Source organism: Pseudophryne corroboree, chromosome 2 (assembly GCF_028390025.1).
Source record: "Pseudophryne corroboree isolate aPseCor3 chromosome 2, aPseCor3.hap2, whole genome shotgun sequence".
Lineage (NCBI taxonomy): Eukaryota > Metazoa > Chordata > Amphibia > Anura > Myobatrachidae > Pseudophryne > Pseudophryne corroboree.
The window spans coordinates 880,096,985-880,115,588 of record NC_086445.1 but is presented as its reverse complement, the minus strand read 5'-3'; positions in this window follow the sequence as shown (position 1 = coordinate 880,115,588).

Genomic DNA, 18,604 nt, shown 5'->3' with positions numbered 1-18,604 from the left:
GCTCACACGGTCGTGCATGTTAGCACGTGCTATGAGTAATTACGGAGGCATTTGTACTCGCATGGAAAAGCCACAAAGACATATCATATATTTAATCCATATATTGCATAAATCACCCACTGTCTGCTCATTCTTCTAATAGCATGAAGATGGTTCGCACATAAATTGTCCTCCCAGAAACTCAAATACAATGTACCAGATGGCCTTAATTACGCAAAGCTTTGAAATCCTATGAAAAAGGTAAATACCTTTGGTTACCCCCATTGTTCTAGAGTTGGCCAGTATCTGTCGAAGACAATACTGGATTGTCATTGTCTTATCTGAAGACAGGACAAACAGAAAGACAATATCCAGGAACCTAGGTTGACTGAAGAGAAACTCAATTAGCAATAGCTAACAAATTACAAACCAGACATTTAGAAATCTGAGGTAATAACATTCATAGTCTAAACTCTTGGAGATATATATATATATTTATTTCCTAACAAATTGTAATAGCAGGAGTGTGTGTGTGTGTGTGTGTGTGTGTGTGTGTGTGTGTGTGTGTGTGTGTATATATATATAGATATATAGATATATAGATATAGATAGATAGATATGGAAATATGGATATCTTGAGGATGGAAATAGATAATCATATCATGTGTGGGATCACATTGTTCAGAGTCATGTAAACATTAATCTGGTGGGTATAAGAATATTATCATATATTGCAACATTAAGTTATTAATAATACCAGATTTATGTATGATTAATGTGATGGCTTTAACTGGTCATGGGCCGGGAACTCAGATGCAAACAACAGAAATCACATCTCAAGTCTTAGCCATCGCCCGCCTCTTGAGCTGACCAATGATCCCCGGTGCACAGGATATGTCCCACCCCCAAACCAATGGAAGAAGAGCACACTCTATTGTATTATGTTTTGACCCACTGTATAAAAAGCCAGCTGCAGGCCAGGTCACTATCACAGACTCTGAAGGTCATCTCCCTTGATGACTGAGGACCGGCCGGGAAGCGGAGGCGAAACCAAAACGTATGTACCATTGACTGTAGCCATTTTTCTATTGTATTGTATTGTTGTTATTGTAACCCCCTTCAGCAATTATATGTTGGTGTGTCGGAACCCAGCATCTTAAATACAATCTGGTGTCGTATCTGTTTTCCCTGCTAAGGTTATAAGTGTATTTCAGTCACATGTGTAGCTGCAGAGTGCTCACGGCGTGTCTTTGGGTGTGTCCGCACTGCGTGTACTTTGTACGGCCAGCGCAGCGTTTGTACGCAAAGTACGTAAACGGTACGGGGCTTTGTACGCTAATGGTGTAAAATGTACGTAGGCTAAGGTTGATCTCAAACGGCCGCAGCGGCTCCATTTTAAAGTGTATTTAATGTGTTTCTAAAGTGTTGCTTTTAGTCCTGTATGTAAATCGACGTTTACAATTGCGAAAAACTGCAGCGTGCGATCGGGTCAGAATGACCCCCCATGTACACTGCAGGTGTGGCAGATATAACATTTGCAGAGAGAGTTAGATTTGGGTGGGTTATTTTGTTTCTGTGCAGTGTAAATACTGGCTGCTTTATTTTCTCTTACGTCCTAGAGGATTCTGGGGACTCCAAAAGGACCATGGAGTATTGACGGGATCCGCAGGAACTTAGGCACACTAAAAAGACTTTGACTGGGTGTGAACTGGCTCCTCTATGCCCCTCCCCCAGACCTCAGTTAGACTTTTTGCCCAGGAGTGACTGGACACACTAGGGGAGCTCTACTGAGTTTCTCTAGAAAGACTTTTGTTAGGTTTTTTATTTTCAGGTAGACCTGAGGCTACTTTACACCCAAGGGTAGTTAAGAGTATTCAGTACATGATTGTGGCTATTAAAGATGTTTTACATATCTCTGACGAACCTGCTGTTCAGGACACAAGGATTTGCCTATTTAAAGGGAAAAAACCTGAGGTGAAGTTTCCCCCCTCTCATGAAATGAATGCTCTTTGTGAAAAAGCTTGGGAGTCGCCGGACAAGAGGTGGCAGATTCCCAAAATAATTTTTATGGCGTATCCTTTCCCCTCTGATGACAGGGAAAAATGGGAGTCGTCTCCAAATGTCGACAAGGCTCTATCCCGTTTGTCCAAGAAGGTGGCGCTTCCGTCCCCTGACACGGCTGCTCTCAAGGATCTGGCGGATCGCAAGCTGGAGACGTCTTTGAAGGCCATTTTTCGTTAATACTGGTGCATTGTTCAGACCTGCTGTGGCGTCGGTATGGGTGAGTAGTGCTATTGCTAAATGGGCTGATAATTTAGCTTCTGATATGGATACCGTTGATAAGGATAATATTCTTATGACTCTTGGTTATATCAAGGACGATGCAGATTACCTAAAGGATGCGGCGAGAGATGTTGGCCTCTTGGGATCAAGAGCCAATGCCATGGCGGTCTCGGCCAGGAGGGCGCTGTGGATCCATCAATGGAATACTGATGCCGACTCCAAGAAAAATATGGAAGCTCTCCCCTTCAAAGGTAGTGTCTTGTTTGGTGACGGCCTTGCTGACCTGGTGTCTACCGCTACTGCGGGTAAGTCATCTTTTCTTCCTTATGTTCCCACTCAACAGAAAAAGGGGCCCCATCAGCAGATGCAGTCCATTCGGCCTAATAAATACAAACGAGATAAGGGCTCGTCCTTCCTCGCTTCAAAGGGTAGAGGAAGGGGAAAGAAGTCGCCTGCAGTGTTAGGCACCCAGGACCAAAAGTCCTCCCCCGCCTCTACCAAGTCCACCGCATGACGCTGGGGCTCCCCTGCGGGAGTCCGTGCCGGTGGGGGGCCGTCTCCGAATCTTCAGTCAGGTCTGGGTTCAATCAGCCCTGGATCCTTGGGTCTTAGATATCGTGTCCCAAGGGTACAAGCTGGAGTTTCAGGAGATGCGCCCCAGCCTAGAAGGGGGGGGATTTTATGGCGTCAGGCGACATAAAGGATGCCTATTTACACGTCCTGATATATCCTCCGCATCAGGCCTTCCTGAAATTTGCGGTGCAGGATTGTCATTACCAATTTCAGACGTTGCCGTTTGGGCTTTCCGCGGCCCCGAGGGTTTTCACCAAGATTATGGCAGAAATGATGGTGCTCCTTCGCAAGCCAGGGGTCACAATTATCCCATACTTGGACGATCTCCTGATAAAGGCGAGGTCAAAGGAATAATTGTTAAAGAATGTGGAACTGTCCCTGACGGTTCTGCAAAGTCTCAGTTGATTCAGACGACTCGGCTGCCCTTCTTGAGCGTGATCCTAGACACGGAGCTTCAGAGAGTGTTTCTTCCGGAGGACAAAGCTCTAGAAATACAGACCATGGTCAAGGAGCTTTTGAGACTGACAAGAGTGTCGATTCATCAATGCACTCGAGTGCCAGGGAAGATGGTGGCAGCTTATGAAGCCATTCCGTTTGGCAGGATTCATGCCAGGGTTTCAGTGGGACCTGCTGGACAAATGGTCCGGGTCTCACCTACACATGCACCGGAAAATAAGTCTATCTTCCTGGGCCAGGATCTCTCTCCTGTGGTGGCTGCAAGGCTTTCACCTTCTAGAGGGACGCCATTTCGGAATCCAGGACTGGGTCCTGCTGACCACAGATGCAAGTCTCCGAGGCTGGGTGGGGCGCAGTCGCGCAGGGAAGAAGTTTCCAGGGAAAATGGTCAAGCCAGGAATCTTCTCTCCACATAACATAGTTAAGAGCCATTTACAACGGCCTCCTGCAAGCGAAGAGCTTTCTTCAGGGTCTCCCTGTCCTGATCCAGTCGGACAACATAACAGCGATGGCATACGTAAACCGCCAAGGCGGAACAAGGAGCAGGGCGGCAATGGCGGAAGCCACAAGAATTCTCCGCTGGGCACAACAGCACGTGAGCGCTCTGTCAGCAGTCTTCCTCCCGGGCGTGGACAACTGGGAAGCAGACTTTCTCAGCAGACACTATCTCCATCCAGGAGATTGGGCTCTTCATCAAGAGGTATTTGCAGAAGTGACAAGGCGTTGGGGAACTCCTCTGATAGACATGATGGCGTCTCGCCTCAACAAGAAACTTCCGAAGTATTGTTCCAGGTCAAGGGACCCCCAAGCCTGTGCGGTGGACGCCCTGGTGACTCCGTGGGTGTTTCAGTCGGTGTATGTTTTCCCTCGGCTTCCTCTCATTCCAAAGGTGTTGAGGATCATAAGGCGAACAAGGGTTCGGGCAATACTCGTTGCACCAGATTGGCCACGGAGGGCCTGGTATCCGGATCTTCAGGAATTACTAGTGGAAGATCCCTGGCCGCTTCCTCTAAGAGAGAACCTGTTACTGCAGGGACCCTGCCTGTTTCTGGACTTACCGCGGCTGTGTTTGACGGCGTGGAAGTTGAACGCCAGATTTTAGCTCGGAAGGGTATTCCCGGGGAGGTCATCCCCACTCTCCTTAAGGCTAGGAAGGAGGTCACGGCGAAACATTATCACCGTATTTGGAGAAAGTATGTGTCGTGGTGTGAAACTGAAGCAGCTCCTGCGGAGGAGTTTCACTTGGGTCGTTTCCTCCATTTTTTGCAGGCAGGCCTGAAATTGGGTTCCATCAAACTGCAGATTTCGGCTTTATCTATCTTCTTTCAAAAGGAATTGGCCGTCCTTCCTGAGGTTCAGACTTTCGTGAAGGGAGTGCTGCATATCCATCCTCCATTTGTGCCACCCGTGGCGTTGTGGGATCTTGAAGTAGTGTTGCAGTTTCTTATGTCTCACTGGTTTGAGCCTTTGCGTAAGGTTGAGTTAGTTTCTCACTTGGAAAGTGGTCATGCTTTTGGCTCTGGCGTCTGCCAGACGAGTGTCCGAGTTGGCGGCCTTGTCTCACAAGAGCCCATATTTGATCTTTCATTCGGATAGAGCGGAATTGAGGACTCGTCAACAATTTCTGCCGAAGGTGGTTTCTTCGTTTCACATAAACCAACCTATTGTGGTACCTGTGGCTAAGGATGCTGTGGCGGTCCCAAAACCTCTTGATGTTGTAAGAACTTTGAAAATTTATGTCGCCAGAACGGCTCTTACTAGGAAGACAGAGGCTCTGTTTGTCCTGTATGCTTCCAACAAGATTGGAAATCCTGCTTCTAAGCAAACTATTGCACGCTGGATTTGTAATACAATTCAGCAAGCTCATTCTTCGGCTGTGCTACCGTTGCCGAAGTCAGTAAATGCCCATTCTACCAGGAAGGTGGGCTCTTCTTGGGCGGCTGCCCGAGGGGTCTCGGCACTTCAACTTTGCCGAGCAGCTACGTGGTCGGGTTAAAACACTTTTGCTAAGTTCTACAAGTTTGATACCCTGGCTGATGAGGACCTCATGTTTGCTCAATCGGTGCTGCAGAGTCGTCCGCACACTCCCGCCCGCTCTGGAGCTTTGGTATAGACCCCATGGTCCTTTTGGAGTCCCCAGCATCCTCTAGGATGTAAGAGAAAATAGGATTTTAATACCTACCGGTAAATCCTTTTCTCCTAGTCGTAGAGGATGTTGGGCGCCCATCCCTGGGGGTCATTCCGAGTTGTTCGCTCGCAAGCGGATTTTAGCAGATTTGCTCATGCTAAGCCGCCGCCTACTGGGAGTGAATCTTAGCATCTTAAAATTGCGAACGAAGTATTCGCAATAATGCGATTACACACCTCGTAGCAGTTTCTGAGTAGCTCCAGACTTACTCGGCATCTGCGATCAGTTCAGTGCTTGTCGTTCCTGGTTTGACGTCACAAACACACCCAGCGTTCGCCCAGACACTCCTCCGTTTCTCCGGCCACTCCTGCGTATTTTCCGGAAACGGTAGCGTTTTTTTCCACACGCCCATAAAACGGCCTGTTTCCGCCCAGTAACACCCATTTCCTGTCAATCACATTACGATCGCCAGAACGATGAAAAAGCCGTGAGTAAAAATCCTAACTGCATAGCAAATTTACTTGGCGCAGTCGCAGTGCGGACATTGCGCATGCGCATTAAGCGGAAAATCACTGCGATGCGAAGATTTTTACCGAGCGAACAACTCGGAATGACCCCCCCTGTGCGGACTGTTCCTTGCAGTTGTGTTGATACTGGTTATTTTGGGTTACACGTGGTTTGTGTATCAGTTATATTTAGCTTGTTGCTGTTGTTAGTTCATACTGTTATCTGGTTTCATGCTACTCCAGTTGTACGGTATGTTTGTGGTGTGGGCTGGTATGTTTATCGCCTAGTTTAACAAAAATCCTTTCCTCGAAATGTCCGTCTCTCCTGGGCACAGTTCCTATAACTGAGTTCTGGGGGGAGGGGCATAGAGGGAGGAGCCAGTTCACACCCAGTAAAAGTCTTTTTAGTGTGCCCAAGCTCCTGCGGATCCCGTCTATACCCCATGGTCCTTTTGGAGTCCCCAGCATCCTCTACGGACTAGGAGAAAAGGATTTACCGGTAGGTATTAAAATCCTATTTTTACACTGCAATTTAGATTTCAGTTTGAACACACCCCACCCAAATCTAACTCTCTCTATACACGTTATATCTGCCCCCCCTGCAGTGCACATGGTTTTGCCCAACCGCTAACAAATTTGCTGCTGCGATCAACTCTGAATTACCCCTTAAGTACCCAGATTGAAGACTTAGTACACTAATAATCGCTCCCCACTGCTATGACCCCCTGGTACCGCTGAGGTAATCTGGAGTCTCTCCGGAGGAGCTGCGTGTCCCTGTCAGTCAGCGTCTGTGTCCACTGCAGATGAAAAATGGCGCTGGTGTGCTGCTGGATCCACTCATAGTGAAGCCACGCCCCTTCAATGGCACGCGGTCTTCCCGCTTTTTTTATACTGGCTGAGGTAAATTGTGCTGAAAATGGAGACTGAACCGTTTTAAGGCTTTGTTTGCCAGTGTGGATACTGTGTACAGTGTACTGAGACGCAGTTGTGTACTGAGTTTGGAGACGTAATCCACCCCGGTTAGAAGCCGTGCGTCTCCATACCCTCATGCCACCATAATGACCGGCGACCCGCTAACCGGGATGCCGGCTTAGTACTCTTTCTTCTGGCTCTGTTAGAGATGGCGGCGTGCTGCGGGAATGTATGATCGCCGTGGTGGGGCTTGCAAATAGTTTCCTCAGGAGCTAGTGTCCTGTCAGCGGGGAACAGGACCATTAACCCTTCAAGAGGTTGGGCCATTTCCGCCCCCCCCCCCCCCACCCACCTCCTAAGTCCCACGAAGCAGGCAAGCTGGTGCCATCCAGTCCTGCTGAAAATAACAGAAAAATAAATGCAGAAAACTCTTCAGGAGCTTCCATAAGCGTGACCGGCTCCTCCGGGCACATTTTCTAAACTGAGTCTGGTAGGAGGGGCATAGAGGGAGGAGCCAGCCCACACTATCAAATTCTTAAAGTGCCCATGGCTTCTTCCCGTCTATACCCCATGGTACTAAATGGATTCCCAGTATCCTCTAGGACGTAAGAGAAAACCCTATTCACCTCATCCATAGCAATATTGCCTGCTAGCGCTGCTGTTTGGTCAGGAGTCAACAGAGGCAACACATTTCCGCTTAACAGCCTTTCTTGTACCTCAGTGTCTACAGGAGAGGAGCTAAACAGAGCCATAAAATAATTCTGAAATTGATTTGCAATATCTTGAGATTTAGTCAAAGGTGTGCCAGTGGAAGTATGTTTTATAGTAGTTATTATATGCCTGCGTCTCTGGGGTCTAGAGATAGTCACCAACAATCTGCCTGCTTTATTTCCCCATCTGTAGAATTTAGTTTTAGTAAATTCTATGGAATTCTTAGCTTGGGTTGCTAGATATGTCTCTAACAGGCGTCTCGCCTGTTTGTACTCTTCTAGTGTTTCCTCGGAGGGAGCGGTGGTATATGTTCGAAAAGTATCGGACATAGCACACCGTAATGCTTCATACTCCTCTTTTGCTTTCATCTTTTTTTTGGGGAGATATAGCTAATAATAATATGACCCCTCATCACTGCCTTAAAGGCACCTCAAAAAGGAGCAGGGCGGTCCCAGTGTTCTAGGTTGTCATCTACGAAATTAATCCAATGTTAGACAAGGTATGCTTTAAAATCAGTGGAATGGGTTAAATAATGTGGGAATCTCCAAATACGATTAATAGGGCTCATATGCGGGTGATGTAAAGCTATCGAGACAGGGGCATGATCTGATTAATATTATTATCCTTTATTTATATGGCGCCACAAGGGATCCGCAGCGCCCATTACACTGTACATAATCAAATGAGCAAACAAGAAAACAGCACTTATAGTTCAAGACAATCTAGGACAGGTATAGAAAACCCGGGGTTAGGTGCCATCAAAGGGAGTATGGAATATAAGATAGTGTAAGTAAGAAAAGGAAAGGCACATGAGGAAAGATGTCCCTGGTCTTGCAAGCTTACAATCCGATATAAGTATATGGATATTGGCCTGAGATATATTGGTCATCAATTTATCATATATTAAAATTTTGTGATTCCTCAAAAGAGACCCCATGGACCAAGGAAAGGTGTGTATGTGTCCTGTCAGTCGGATTTAGTAGTCTCCATAGGTCCGAGAGATTTAATGAAAATCGCAAAGACAGTAGCGACTGATTTTGAGAGGTGGAGTGTCGTGCAGCAGAGGAAGATCTGTCCACAGAGGGATCTTCCACCATGTTGAAGTCCCTTCCTAATATGAGGGGGTAATTGTACCTACTTTGTAAAATAATACCCAGCTCTTGGATATAAGTATGAGTGTTAACATTGGGGGCATAAAGATTAACTATGGTATATTTATTATGATAAAGCTCAACATCCAGGATAATATATCATCCATCAGGATCAATAGTCTCAGATAATATGGAAATTGTGAGGTCACTACGAAGTAATACAGCAACACCCCTAGCCTTTCTATGATAATGGGCAGAGATACAGGCGCCAAGCCATGTTGCTTTTAAACAGTTTTCACCAGAAGTCCAGTGGGTCTCCTGGAGGAGCACCATATCTGGGTGAAATCTCTTGAGATGGGTTATCACTTTCTTTAGCTTGATAGGCGTATTTAGGACTCCTATATTCCAAGATATAATAGTCAGGGGGTTGGGAGGTATCAGGACAGGGTGAGATGGATCAGGTGACAGCATGGCTACTCACCCCCCCCCCTTCCCCTAAGGTAAATAGGGTGCAAAGTGATCTACAAACAAGAAATACTGTATTGAAGGATTGCATCTCCCTCCAGCTCCAGGGTTCCAGGCAACAAAAAGATGTACAAACAATTAGAACATGAACATACAGAAAAATGCAATGCAACATTACAGTGAAAATTAATAGAGGAGATTATTACCAGTTATTTATATAGCGCACACATATTCCGCAGCGCTTTACAGAGAATATTTGCCCATTCACATCAGTCCCTGCTCCAGTGGAGTTTACAATCTATATTCCCTACCACATGTACACACAGACACATTCAATCTAGGGTTAATTTTGTTGGGAGCCACTTAACCTGCCAGTATATTTTTGGGATTGTGGGAGGAAACCGGAGTACCCGGAGGAAACCCACGCAAGTATGGGGAGAATATACAAACTCCACACAGTTAGGGCCATGGTGGGAATTCACAATGTCTCCAAACTTTTTCTAGTATTTTCCTATAAACCAAAATGATGGTGGGCACCATCTAGGCCTAGTGGTGCGCACTCAAAACAAATTAACAAAGTAACTGATTGGGAATGTTATTCCTACGGAACATAATTAAGAAACGATTCTGCCAAGTTGATAGACCCCCAGTTTCTATTTGTATACACACAAAACGACAGACTGACAATCTATTAGGGTGAAGTGGGTGGGGACCTGTGGATCATAAAATGTGACTTTGCCGTTGAGGGATCAGTAAAGAAGATTTGGGTGCCATTATCTACCACCCTGAGTTTGGCCAGATACAGCAGTGCAAAGCATATATTTTTGTTATGGAGATGAAGCAGACTTTGGAGAATTATCTGCGCTTCTGAGATACTGCAGCAGAAAAGTTCTGGAAAACCAGGATTTTGTTCCCTCCAACTAACAACTCTCTGACTCGGCGGTAGGAAGCCAAGACCCTTTCTTTAGTGCGGTAATCTAGGTAACGGGCAATCACAGGCAGGATCTCTGTCGTGAGCCCGTCTGTTCCGCTCCAATCTGTCTCAATGTGAGGTATCTCTATTTCCTCTAGGATTTCCAGAGATGAGGGCAAATCTTTCGTAAGAGATTAGAGCAGCCCCAGATACCGACTCAGGGATCCCCACAAATCTCAGGTTATTTTTTCAAACTATTCTCATCCACCTTCTCCTGAAGCTGCTGCACCAGCCCATCTTGGGTGGTTACCCCCTCTTGACAAATCATCTTCTGCATCACTGAACCTGGATTCTAATGATGTGATACGTGTTGCATGGGAGTCAATTCTTGCTAAGTCCGCGTCTAAACACGTTTGGAGGTCAGCAAATCTCTTATCCATAAGGGGTATCAAATAATCAGAGATTTCTTTAGCTGTGAGTGACGAGGATCTATCACCTACCGGATCTGAGGGTCCCACATCTGATCCATCTGGAGAGGGTGGGCCCGATTTCTGTCAGGCTCCTTTACCCTTCCCCGTTTTATTATTAGTGTTAGCTTGCTTTGGCAGCATTTTTCTGACAATGAATTTATCCATGCCCTATAGAATACAGAGAATAAAAAGAGGATCCCCAATATACAATATAAAGTCACCAATACGACAGCTGTTGTGAGTAATGACACCTGGACAGGGGTAAATTGTGTAGGTTAACTAATCATTGGAGCCTCCTTCAGAGCAACATTCCCTAAAAAAAAAAAAAAGAAATCCAACCAATGACATTGTAATTACACCAATAGTAAATAACAAATGAAAGATCAAAGATGTGGTTGAGCACTAGTAGGTAATCGTGAAGTAAGGGTAAAATGTACTGGTTCAGTAGAAGATGCGTGAGGGAGACCTGTAATGCAATATCCTCTGCAATGCATAATACGGGACTCACTACCATTAGGTATTCTTTTAAATAGATAACAGAAACAGTTCGGCTGAGTAGCCACAAGTTAGTGCAACATGTTACCTATAGAACACAAAAAAATAGTTTACTTGAGCATGGAAAAGGTAAGAGTGGCAGTATTACACCACAGAGTAATATGTCAATGGTATTGAAAATGAGTGGAGTTCAGAGATCCTGTGTAAGTACAAAATATAGTCTAAAAATACCTTTGTCTTCAAAGGTATAAATATCGTCAGTAACTATATCGGGTGTTTATGAGGCACAAGAAAGAAATTAGAAACATGTACAGTAGATCCATAGAATAAATGTTCTTGTCGTGTGTTACACCTCACAAATCTAGAGTTGTATATGAAATGGGGTAAATTGGTAATGTAGACAAGGTCATTACTGGATGGTAATGCGGCAAATATAACACTGCACAATAACCCCAAACAGAACATTAAAGAACAGATATAGTATTCCACATAAAAGGAATGTTTCAAAGCAGGTTACCTCAGCTGAAAAACAAGTCTAGAAGTCTGCCAATGAGTACAAAATATATTGTGGGAGTTATGTCCACTGAGACTTGACAATATCAGAGAGCACAATCGTGCAGTGTGGGCATCCATGATATTAAATATATCCAGCAATGCAAGCTGTGGCATCCCGGGCAGCCCCCAGGGAGATATATATATATATATATATATATATGATCGGCTGCCAACTAGCAGTATAAACGTAGCACAAATGAAGAGGACCACAATCAGGACCAGGTAATAAAAAGTCAATAAAACACTAGTTGGAGATGCTGCTAGAGAGTGATGAGTCACAGATTAAAGGGGCAGAAATAAATAATGCTGGACAGAAATGCCCCAGAGCCATTAAGGTAAATGGCAGATACAGGTCAAAGCAAACTCAGTACCATTATCAGAAAAGTGAAGAGAGGGAGGGTAGGGTAGGCAGAGAACGGGGATTGGAAAAGAGGCAATGGGAGGGAAGGGAGAAAACACTAGGAGGGTAGGAATCCAAGCAGGGGAGAGAAGGAAAAGTTATAGGGAGGTATTAGTAGAAAGACGGGGTGACAAACAGAATTAGTACCGTGGGCTCCGACTTCTGATAGCTGCAGCGTAATAAGGGTGTGTACACACGCTGAGATCCTTGCTATGCCCGATTTTTACTTGCGATTTCCCTTGAACTCCCTGGAGCCCAGATAGCACAGATTTTGACTAACTTTTCTTGAGATCTGGACTATGTGTGCTTACGATTTTGGCTTATGTGAGATTTTGGCTTATGTGAGATGTCATTGACATGTGAGATGAACTAGATAGTACACCGATCTAGCAAGGATTGACTTGCCTGCACAGTCTATCTTTTCTTGCGATGCTGACCTGGCAGGACTGCGCATCGGGATCGCAAGGTGACTTTCACCTTGCGATCTGCACTAACTTTTCTTGCGATTTTGACTATATAGTCAAAATCGAAAGAAAATATCTCACCGTGTGTACACACCCTAAGCCACCTCAGCAGGGCACCGGAAGTACCACTCCAGGACTTGGGTGGCGGGAAGCAGGTCTCAGTAAATCCCAGGCAGATCCTCGGTGCACCAGCTGCACCAGTCCTAAAGAGACCGAAGAGCACCAGTCATAAAGCCACACTGCGGATTAATGAAGGGAGGCCAGAGCCATCGGCGCAGCTGTTGGTGTGCGGGCCTGTTAGCAGGACACAGCGGCAAGCAGCCAAATGACAGGACACCCCGGCAGAAAGCTGGTACAATCACTCCGGAGGTGAGGTGTAGGGAGGCAGGTCACAGCTGGTCCGAGGCGAGTCTCCGACACACCAGCCGCAGTGATCCCGGAAGGTCCCAGGCAGAACAGCCGCTCAGTCACTCCATGCTGCGAGCGGAAATCCGCACCCAGGAATCACCCCACTGCAGGAATCACTCTTGCGGCACACAAAGCCCGGCCCAGATGGTGATCTAGGGATGCAGGAACCGTGGGTCACTGCCTTCATTCATCTGTCAGGTGAGTGAGGGACACTAGGTAGAGCAGCCAAACCCGTGAGCGTGACAGCAGGCGCAGTGCCCTTTGCACGGCAACTTCGGGGAGTTGTACACCCCCTAACAGGAAGCAAAAGAGGAGCAGAGTCAAGGTAGGAATGGGATTAGAAGTCGGGCCCCACACAAAAATAGGTTTGCTAGCTTCGACACCTTCAGAATTAGATCCTCCACATGAATTTCAATAGCTGTGAAAGGAGGATGAGAGTGGAAAGTAAAAGCCTGTGTAGGAGCCCTCTAAAATGCGGCCATGCTGGATGCCCCACCCACCGAAAGTCGTATAAACAGGTTTCTATTGTTTCCGAATGCAATGTGTATTTGCTGACATCTTGTGGCTGAAAAGAAACGGACAGAAATCATGGAAAGTATATATTAAAGGCCAGTATTTTTGTACATTAGGTGTAGATTGGGGGCCTGATTCAGAGATGTACGCCAACCCAATTAAGCAGTTGAGCAATTAACGTCACAGCACAGGGTCACAGAAGTTATTTATGTGCAAAGCGACTGACAGGACCGTTTGGGTGAGGTACCGATGTGTGGCAACAAAAATGCAGTTATTTTCTGGGCATGTTTGAGGCTGTGATTGCAATCTCATATACGGGTGTAACGTCCCCAGCATCTACTTTCTGCAGCCATGCTGCGCAACCATTTGACTGAGCTGAGGAGGATGCTGAGGTTTTGGATGCAGCTGCTTATATATGCAAAGCCGCCGGTGGTCGTCTCAATACAAATCCAGGCGGCGGAAGAAACATTTGCATATTGTTGCTGTATGGTAGTGGACCAAAATGGCATCCAAACTTTCATTTTGATTATAAATTTGCTTGAATACTTTTCTGCATAGTTCAGTCTGATATACAGACAGGACTGGAAAGATAAGTGATGAGTAGTTGGCTGCTGTTTAACTGACAAACTTGTTTTTCACTTCCTTTCCATTGCCCCTGTTAGGTTTTTGTGCCTACAATTTAAAAGAATGTTAGTAACTGTTGTTTAGCCAATAGAACACTTTGATCTTGCTTATACCCTTATTTGTAACTGGTATCTGGGGATTTTGCCCTGAGTGCTACTGTATATAGGCTGAGAGGCTGCTGGAGGATTGGGTTATTCTTTTGGGCTCTAAACTTGGGGGTCTATTTACTAAGCCTTGGAGAGAGATAAAGTGGATGGAGGTAAAGTACCAGCCAATCAGCTCCTAACTGCCATGTTACAGGCTGCGTTTAAAAAATGACAGGAGCTGATTGGCTGGCACTTTATCTCCGTCAACTTTATCTCCATCGAGAGCTTAGTTAATAGACCCCTTGGTCTTAACTGCAGCAGCACCAAGTACCTGTAACTTTACATATAACGTCATGTCCAGCTCTGATAAACATCTGGGAGGACGGAGCCCCTGATTACCTTTGCCTGATTGAACGTATCGCTTGAGCACACATTGGCTGATAAGTATTATGAATATTATTAAACTTTTCTGTTAAATAAAACATGTTGATTTGGAAATATTCTTGTGGTCTGCTTTCTTTAACTCTGTATATGTGAATGCATTTCTGTACTTTGGGGCCCATTTAGCAACGAGTTTTAGCTATTTAAAACGCGTTGCATATGATAAACTAGCATTAGCCCACTGCTTTGCTTGCGTTGATGTTTGTTATTGCTCAGCGGAACTAATTTTACAAAGACAGTAGTGCCATCTAATATTGTGATGTATATTTATATTGTACACATTGATCACAAAATTTATTTGTAAACAATACAGGTTGAGTATCCCATATCCAAATATTCCGAAATACGGAATATTCCGAAATACGGACTTTTTTGAGTGAGAGTGAGATAGTGAAACCTTTGTTTTCTGATGGCTCAATGTACACAAACTTTGTTTAATACACAGAGTTATTAAAAATATTGTATTAAATGACCTTCAGGCTGTGTGTATAAGGTGTATATGAAACATAAATGAATTGTGTGAATGTAGACACACTTTGTTTAATGCACAAAGTTATAAAAAATATTGGCTAAAATTACCTACAGGCTGTGTGTATAAGGTGTATATGTAACATAAATGCATTCTGTGCTTAGATTTAGGTCCCATCACCATGATATATCATTATGGTATGCAATTATTCCAAAATACGGAAAAATCCCATATCCAAAATACCTCTGGTCCCAAGCATTTTGGATAAGGGAGACTCAACCTGTATTTGCAGTTTTTCCTTCAGGGATTAACACAAAAAGATGCTTGGGGCTACTAACTCGGAAGCAAGCCATGTAAAGCTGCCCATGGGAGAAGCAGCTGAGCCTGAGATCTACACCTGCAGCCCTGAGTGTTTGCCCCTGTGACTTATTGTCATAGTGAAGCAGACGCTTACAGGAAACTGCAGGCCCTCGGAATTGAAAAGGAAAATGGTTGTGGATAAGGATTATACATGGAATAAACAGTTTAATCTGTACCAGATACTGTTAGAATATCTGCCTTAATTAGGTTCCTTTGCAGAGCAGTCACTTTAAGTCTGGTTCTGTTTCAGAACTTGGGCGGAGTCCAGTTCTGCAGGAAAATTATTGAAACACCGACTTTCAGTGTTCAGAGTGTCAAGCGTCTGGTTTTTCCTTTATTGCTCTTCTCCCTGATGTTACATTGAGATCATACACACCCAGACTTACCTACATTTTGGCTGCTCTCTGCGGGAGAGAGCAGCCAGGTCAGCTCAGAGGGCGGGCAGGGGAGGCTGTGACGTCGTGGAGGGGGTGGGCCGGAGGTGAGACGGGGCGGAGAAAGGGCGGAGCGGAGAAAGGGCGGGGTCATGATGATGCCTCTTTTAAGCCATGCCCCCCGCTCTGTAATGCCGCGATCACCGGCATTACACTGCAGGGGGCGTGGCTATGATGACGCGATTCAGCAAGAATCGCGTCATCAACTGCCCGGACCGCCCACTTTACACACTAAGTGGGCGGACGGGCAGGGGGGTCCCCACGAATCGGGAGACTTGCCTGCTCTTCCGGGGGGCCGGGAGGGTCACCCGATTTTCGGGAGCCTCCCGGCCATTCCGGAAGAGTAGGCAAGTATGTACACACCTCAGGGTTTTTTTCTAGGTCACTAAGCTATACAATAGTGAAAACATAATCCAAATTCATCCAGTCATTTTTGTGTGATGCTGGAACAAACAGACGGACAAAAATTATCCAATTTTTCCTCTATATAGTTCTGAAGAAAAAAAAAATGCTATGCACAGACACAACCATTACAGTTTTATTTTTTGTACAGATGGTGCTCCAGCCAATCAGCTCGTCAAACACATGACACTAGGTGATTGGCTGGAGCACCATTTATTATAAGCAACAAGTTTAAAATAGCTAAAACTATGTGTGCCCCATAGCAACATTTTGAAAGGGACCCTCTCCAATGCTTCCAGATTCCACTGCAGAAGTTGTTCTTCTTCCCAGTTTTGCTTTGTATTTACACAACAATGGTCATTCTACCATGCCTTGTGTACACACGGTGAGATAAATCTGTAAGATTTTGACTATATATTTGTAGCAAGGGCCAGTGTCCTCGTGCGGTCACTGGCCCTGCTACTAGCGTGCGCGTCTCTCCTCACCTGGGACGGCCCGGCGCCGTCCCATGTGGCCGGAGGTAGCGCGGATTTCGGGCGGTGCTGGGGACCGGATCTGGTCCGGTCTCCACCTGCCCCGCTGAGTGCAGAGTTCGGCAGCGGGCGTGAGGGCGGCGGTGCATATCCACCGCCGCTCCACGCGGGTGATGGCGGCGGGCCTGCATCCTCCGGGACTCAGGCCCCGCCAATCACAGCGCCGCTTTTTGAATTTGGCGCCAGACGCGAGCCAATCACGGCTCGTGAACTGGCAGCCAATCGGGAGTGGCGGCGGCGAGCCAATCCCGGCTCGCCGCGTCATAGCCCCGCCCCCCGGCACTGGTTTGTTTTAGCCAGCGCCGGGCGCGGGAAGTCAGTTCGGAGAAGGAGCGGAGAAGAGCTCCTGAAGATAGAAGAACGAAGACGGCGCCGGAAGTCCCGGAGGGCGGCGGTAGTTGCAAAAGAGCTGAGACACGCCGCCGCCCGCCGGGTGAAGTACAAGGAGCCGACCCCCGTCGGTGAGGACCTCGGAAGCCCTGGGCCAGCGGTGTGCAACGCAAAAGAGCTTGCACCGGCCACCGCTGCCCAGGTGAAGTCTCCAGGAAGCCCGGAGGTGGTGGGAGCCATCCCGCCTCCGACGAAGACAACGCGGTGGGCGTGGCCGGACCAGGCTTGGTCCAGCCGTGGCCCTTTGGACGGGTAAGTGCAGGTGCCCACCCCCACCCCTAGACCACCAGGGATCGGGCATTAGGCCCGTGGGCATTGTCAGGCCCTTCCGGCCTGTGGGCATAAAGTCGGGCCCTCCCGGCCCGTGGGCATTTCTGGACGGGCCCTCCTGGCCCGTGGCACAGTTGAGCGGGCATTAGGCCCGGGGGCACATAGTGGGCATTAGGCCCATAGGGATAGTCAGGCCACCGGCCTGTGGCACCAGTAGGCGGGCACTAGGCCCGTGGGGCAAAACAGGCACTAGGCCTGAGGCAACATAGGCAGGCCCGTAGCCTGATCAGCAGAGGGCGCAAGGCCCCATTACCGCCCAGATAGGCAGTCATAGGTAGGGGGCCTCCAGGGCAAGGAAGCCCAACAATTGTGTGCTGCTGAAGTCGGCGATAGGCCGCAGGTTGCTGAAGTCGGCGGTAGGCCGCAGGTTGCTGAAGTCGGCGATAGGCCGCAGGTTGCTGAAGTCGGCGGTAGGCCGCAGGTTGCTGAAGTCGGCGATAGGCCGCAGGTTGCTTAAGTCGGCGTTACGCCGCAGGTTGCTGAAGTCGGCGTTACGCCGCAGGTTGCTGAAGTCGGCGATAGGCCGCAGGTTGCTGAAGTCGGCGTTACGCCGCAGGTTGCTGCAGTCGGCGTTAGGCCGCAGGTTGCTGAAGTCGGCGCTACGCCGCAGGTTCGCATAAGTTGGCGCTACGCCGCGTGTGTGATGAGTTCTCAGTTTTCCCCACAGCCAGGCCCCCATGAAAGGTAGGCTGTCGGAAGTACGCGTTGGTGAGTACCACAAGGTTGAAACAGTATTACGGTGTTGTGCTATAACCTTTGTATAAGTGTCTCTCCGTCATAAAGCGTAAGCAGCGCCACGTCCCGTGGGCTGTGTTGTGTGTTCTCTTACAGGAGCAAAGAAGAAGAAGGGCAAGTCGTCTGGCGGAAGCCGAGTATATAGCTGGTGAGCATAAAGGTGTTTTGTGTGTGTTCGTGGTGTATGTTGCCCCTCCCCCACCTCCCCTTTGGGCGTTTTCGTTCAGGGTCGCCCATGGTGCTTCGCACCACTACGGGGGCACCCAGTCTGAGGCCACAAGTGCCAATGATGACCCTTCACTGAGCCCAGTGTAGGCCACCCCTGCGTAGTGTGTCCCTCATTCGTTTCAGGTCACCCCAGGAAGTTCTGTGTCTGGACGTGTGCCAGTACCGTCTGAGCTACTTCGACGGACTGAAGGTGGAGGACGGGAGGCGTGAGGTACGTAGGCTGGTAAGTGAGCGATCCGAATTTTGTTCC